The sequence below is a fragment of the Orbicella franksi genome, chromosome 8, assembly GCF_964199315.1.
Source record: "Orbicella franksi chromosome 8, jaOrbFran1.1, whole genome shotgun sequence".
Lineage (NCBI taxonomy): Eukaryota > Metazoa > Cnidaria > Anthozoa > Scleractinia > Merulinidae > Orbicella > Orbicella franksi.
The window spans coordinates 31042229-31048913 of NC_138152.1; the positions used below are offsets into that span (position 1 = coordinate 31042229).

Below are 6685 nucleotides of genomic sequence, written 5' to 3' on the forward strand. Positions count from 1 at the left end.
TGATATTAAAACGTTATTCACGTCTTTGTGCTGTCTGCTAATAACGTTAAATTAAATCGATGTTGCATTCAGTCAATTTGCGGATAAGAATAGCGAAACGGATGTCTTGACCAAGGTAGAAAAAGTAATTATGAAGTGGAAAAATACATCGTTAAGCACTGGAGTGATTTTAGGAAAACTTCTCGCAGACGATAACCCGCCATCAAGAAATATATCTAAACTATTCACGTGTAAGAAACGTTTTGTTGACTTTTGAATTCAATTCCTGGGACTGTTTATATTTCCCAACTTATCTCTCATTATAACATATTAATATATTTTTGCTTTTTTAAAGAATGAAATTTTCAAGGCATCTGTGGTTATCCGCTGTTCGCTTTGTTGCCTTCATCTGCGTCGTTGCTGGCACACAAAGAGATAAGAATTCCAGGTGTACAATTTTTACAGCATATCCAGGTAATCTCTAAAAAAGAAAAATCATTACTTCTGCCGGACATTTATAGAGAAGCTCCGTCCATATGTTTCAGGATTGCTGAAAGAAATCAAAGTTTGCGGCGTTATTTGAGTCACGCCAAAGTACACTAATATTTGTTTCTATATTAGGGAGACTAGAGAATTCTGAGGGCTGGTCAGCAATGCCGCAAACTAATTTTAGCAGGAAGCAATTACGAGTATTTTTCCTCCTTTGGTACTCGAAAGGAGCTTTTAGGGTATCAAGTTATTAGACCAAGACCACAACACAGTAATGCCGACCAGGGCTGGAACCCGGGCCCCCAAATCAGGACCCACCGCCCATTTCGCCTTAAAAATAACCGTGATAAACTTAGGGCTTTCGACAATAGATTTACTCTTATCCTGAAAGGCAAAATTTTTATGTCGTGAGCTGATGACTTTTTTTTTTTCAGGCCATGTTCTGAAGAATCACACTGTTGCTCTGTACCACGTGACATCAGAAATGGCTTGTGGTTTGAAGTGCTTACAACATGACACGTGCAAATCATATAACTACAAACCAATCAGCGTCGAGCAAAGTAAAGTTTGCGAGCTGAAGGACGCAAACAGAGTCACGTGTCCCTCGTGTTTTGTGAAAGAACTAAACACAACTTACTACGAAGATATCAAGGTACTAAACATTAAAAAGGATATCTCTGAGTCCAGACAATTACAAAAAATATAACAAAATTGCATATTTATACTGTAAATTTTTTAATTGAATTTACTTGCTTTAGAGCTAATTTGAACGTTTAGTGTTTTATTACAGATTTACTCGTAGTAGCTTGTTGCAAGCAGAACGAAATGATAGTTTCTTCGTTTTCTGTTTTGTTTTTTCAGTTGTCGTTGTTCAAGATTCAGGTTGCTGAAAATATCTCGATCAATTACGGTACGTGACATCCAACTCCTTGTGAGTACTGAAAAGAAATTGCGCTCATAGATTAATGAACGTACCAATTAAAATAAGGAAATTATTCCCAACCGTCTCTACCAAATGGTAAACAATATATTCAAGACATGCATAGCACTTGATAAATTTAGTGTCCTTGCCTTTAAATAATAGGCGAGATCCTCAAGGTCGTACATTTTCTGTTAATTCGACTACACTTCGGAAGTTTATTGCATAAAGACAAGGATCTTTCCAGATCTGAAATACCTACAAAATGCATTTTTAGTATAACGACAGCAAACCTGGATATTTTTCAGTTTGGAAACGTAACTGCAGGACAAATACTAGTTCTCTTGTTTTTCCTTTTGACTTCAATTTCAACTGAGTTCAACGTTTTTTCTTTTTGCTTCTGTCGGAACATAACATATATCTTTTCTTTTTTCTCTTTTTTTAATGTTCCGATTTTATATCTCTGGATGGGATTCAACTGAAATTTTAACTGATAGCATAGAAATTACGCTTTTTTTTAACCCATAGCTGATATCTGAGATAGTCTGCAAAATTTACCAATAGCTGAGAAATAGGCTGAAATTTGTGTTGATAGATGAGAAATCTCCAAGAATTTAACTGATAACTGGGATTCCAGTATCTAGACCTTCGAGGAGCTTCGTGTTTCTCGTTGCCGTTGTGATGCCCTGATATGTTTCTTGTTGCACTTTGATAGAGCCTCTGGGCTACGATGTGATCTTTCCAAGCAAAGATAACTTCAGCTATCTGGATCAGAACTTACCGCCATCAATCGACTTACGAGAGTTCACTCTATGCTTCTGGATGAAGACCGCTGACCACGAACATGGCACTATATTCAGTTACGCTCTGCCCCAAACCTTAAACCAACTCCTCATTAAAAAGGATTCTTTTTTCGTCAATGATTGTCATGAGTGAGTTTGTACATTACGGCAAAACCCGCGTGTAAGAACCTACATTTTTTGAAGTCTGGCAAAATCAGTCCTTGTATTTTGGGGTAGTTATGTTATTGGCAATTAAATTTTATAGGCTAACAGTAATTATCATTAGGTCCTTCAATCTCTATAGCAGAGATATAGTTGTTAAACAAATTGTGGTTTGGTCCTTAAATGCACAGTATTCATTATGATAAGCCTAACACAACTGAGTACAGCACATAGTAGTGTTGCCTCTAAAACAAGAGTTCATAATTTAACTGTAACCCACATATTAATTATAAATACCTGCTTGATCTTACTTGGCTAAAAAGGTTCTTATATTTTTGGGTTTTAAAATGGCAAATTTCTGCAGCAGGTTCTTAAACCAATAGGTTCTTACACACTAGTTTGTACTGTATATCATTTTGCTTTGCTGACATCAATATAGTTGTTGTAGTTAACAAGTCAAACAAAGTAAATAAAGACATTTCTATGAAAGCCAGTTTGATCAACAACAGGCGATATAGGGCAACTGTTGATGACGTCTCTGTTTTAGGCTTTGGTAGATTGTGCTCGAAAAAAAAGCTTATTATGCTTTTAGCAGTGCTCATATTTTTTAGAAATTATGCCAAAATTATGCTACTTTCTGAAAATTATGCTCTCTGTCACCGAAGTTATGCTACTTGGATTTTAAGGAAAATAAAGATCGCCAGTAGCTTAACTCTCTCAATTTTGACTTTAATGAACATTCAGACAGTCCACCTTCCAGTCTTACAGTCTTCAGCATGGCAAATACGCATGTGCGCACCTCGAAAAGCCAAATGATATCCAAATCAACCATTTCTGGGTTCTGAATCCGGGTCAGAAAGTTACTTGTATATACTTGTTTTAGACGCCATCCAGGCAAAGCCCTCAGTTTAGTATAAAGACAACTATGCATGTTGTTAATCTCTCTGTTATCGGTTATTGTACTGAAGCATTACACAAGCCTGTAAATAGTCCACGAGAGCATGCTCTTGTGAATCATTGAACGATGAGTTAAGAATAGAGAATACTCGTTCAGCGGCTGCAGACGAGGGCTGCACCAGCAGAACCTTGATAACTGCAGAAGACCAATGGGGTAGGTTATCAGATTGTTGCCTCCACCACTTCACTTTATCTTCTTCGCATGCCATTATGACGTCTTGTGCGGCGGCAAGATAGTTGGGCATTTCCGTAACGAGGTCATTAATTACATCGTTACTGTCCAAGAACGGAAACTGCCGTAGAGCCTCCACATTTGCTGGTGTCGGCCGCAGCCACTGCACAGTTACCGGACACATTATTCGTGCAGCCTTGAATGTGCTCAACGTGTCGTGCAATTCCACATTAAATTTACGCAAAAACCACTCAATTGCAGGCTGGACACTCCTTTTGGCCTCCTGTTCCAATGCTGCAACATTCTGTGCGGGATCAGCGTCGACTATAGCTACAGCTACGGCATGGACATTGGGTAAATGTACATTCTGACATGCATTGCAAACTCCTTGTAATGTCTCAAAGCATGACAAAACAAGAGGGCCATCGCCCTCTAAAACGTAAGTGGCCTTAACAAATACTTCGCCAACATCAATGAGTGCTGCTATAAATCTATAAATCGTTGTACATCACCAAATTGTTCCATAAGCTGTTTGTACACTTCCCATCGGGACCACCAGCGAGTTTCGGAGTAACTTTTCGGCTTACGTCCAGTCAGTTCCTTCCACATTAGTCCCGCTTTGTGGCTTTGCGAAAATAAGCGGATCCACAGATTGCCAAACTCTGTCAGATTGGGGATAACAAAATGATTACCGACATTGTCCAGAGTGTGAGAGAAGCAAACAACATTGAATGTCTTAGGGAATATAAACTGGATGCGATTTAACGCAGCTTGGTTTACGCTGGCCCCATCTCTCATTGCAGCTATCAGAGATTCTCCTCTCACACCGTACTCGATACTTAAACACTCGTTGAGCACTTGAGCAAGCTGGTCACCATTCACTGCCTTGGCACAAATATCGATTCTGATCAGTCGTTGAACGATATTCCAATCATCATCGACAAAACGGACCAGGATCACGATCGCTTCACCCTGTCTCGTGCTGCCATCATAAATGACAGATACGTCCCTTGTTGATACTCCTTGGCGAATTTCTGCTTTAATTCTCTCAATCTCCTGCTTGTATATTATCGTTACGTAATCCATCATGTTCGAACTGTGACTCAGCCGATAGCCTTGCCTTTCAAGAAGCGTTCGAAGTTTGTCCATCTTACGTATGGGTATTCCAGCCTTAAGAAACTCCTCTACCACCTGTAAACGGTATGCTCTCTCCTCGACTGGCAAGGTGCTATCCTTGTTGTGTTTTTCTTTACGAAGTGCTTCTTCGATCGTTTGATCTCGCTTTTTTGTCACTTTTAACTTCTCTTTGCCTGCGGCATGTTTTTTGGAAGCAAAGTGGTTTTTGAGAATGCTCTTTTTAGAGCTCAATATCTCCTTACACCCATTGCAAAACAGTTTTCCACCTCGAAGACACAAATTTTCCTCTGGAAATTCTTCGATTCGATCACGAAGACTCATGTTCTTTGGATCTGAGTTACCTCTTTCCTTGTACTTTCCAGTATTACTTTTAGGAACACGTTCTCTAGAGATTGAAGCTCTCGGTACGGCACTGGGAGTGCTGGAAGTGCTGGGAGTGGAATCAGTGGATGTACTCGAGGACGACGCCATCTTTGATCTAAGGCCTGAGGGGCCGAGCCGCCGAGCCATAAGCGTGGTGGCCTGAGGAGAGTCTCAGCCTCTCAGATATGTACGGGGTGACCTAGCTAGAGTCTTCCAGACCTCGATATTTTCCAATAACAATACAGAAGTAAAGTACAAACTGAATTATTCTAGAACTATGATGGGTTTTTTTTGTTTTCAAGGCATAAAAGCTCGGATTATGCTAGCAGTGCTAAACTGAAATAAAAGCTTTAAATTATGCTCGTTTTTCTAAATTATACTAAAAATTATGCTAGCACAATCTACCAAAGCCTAACTGAAATAAAAGCTTTAAATTATGCTCGTTTTTCTAAATTATGCTAAAAATTATGCTAGCACAATCTACCAAAGCGTACTCTGTTTACATTTTACCTCGTTTGCAAACGACTTTGGGTAGAGAAGGCATCACACTAGATACGAATTCGCTCCAAAAAGTTAAACAGCATGGTACAAAGGGAAATGTTTTGCTCTTTGGGTGTAATATGAAGGAAAGATTGATTTGTAAAAATATCTGTAAAAGCGCCAATGAACCCATGCAGTCTTGTGAAATTTTGACTTTTAAAAACCCAAAAAAGTACTTAATTCATCGTTCTCAAATTCCTTACGACAGTTAATTGTGCTGCAACTTTTCAACATTAAGAACTGAATCGCTTATGCTAATGAAACAAATATTTCCCTGTACAATCCCTTCCTTTAGAAGTGTAAGTTTTGATAGTGTTATATTTGCTTTCATCCCAGAAACACCTCGCTTGGAGTTTATTATGATGGACTATGGCACCCCGTTTGCATTGTTTGGGGGAACAAGAATGGAGTTTGGAAGTTGTTCGCTGATGATGTGATCATTGATTCTGGAATTAATTTCCAGACAGGCCACGTGATCAAGGGGGGAGGAGTGGTAATCATTGGCCAACATCAAGACTTATTCTCAGAAGGAGACCAGAGTGGATTTCAATATTCACAAGGTTTTGTGGGAAGGATCAGTGGAATGAATTTATGGGACTTCATTGTGCCTCAGAAAAAGATACTGCGCATGTCCCAAACGTGTGGTGTGGAAATTGGTAATGTTCTCCAGTGGCTGGATTTTGAGACCAAGTATCATGGTGACGTCATACTGGAGAATCCTTCCTCGTGCCAGGTCCCCAGTGCAAAACAAGGAACTAAAAAAACTAAATCCAACCATTAGCATCAGATTATAGATGTTGTCCAAATTGATTTTTAACATCTTAACTCCACGCTAGAATAATTATCCATTTTAATTGTGGTTCTGTGCTTGTTTATTACCAGCCTGCTTCTCAATTGGATTGTTATTTTTAAAATAAGATTTTGATGGTACGCTAACCAAATCTTGTTTCAATTAAATAGTAACAGTGGATTGAAGATAACTCTTATTTTTTTGGAGTTGAGGTAGTTATCCATGCCTTGTTATATTTGTTTGTTAAAATATTGGACCATATGTTCATCTACTTGTCCGTAGACATGTCTACTTACCAATTTGTTTACTTCTCTCCGTGTTTGCCTTTTAAAAATGTTTAATTGTAAATATTTTTTGTTTCTTTCTTTAATATATAACTGAGAAAATTACTTCAC

The 6685-nt window shown here is 38.7% G+C and overlaps 1 pseudogene; it reads right to left on the minus strand.

Moving 5' to 3' along the window:
- Positions 1-3055: 3055 nt before the first annotated feature.
- On the minus strand, positions 3056-5319 carry LOC145495807 (uncharacterized; annotated as a pseudogene).
- Positions 5320-6685: the final 1366 nt, after the last annotated feature.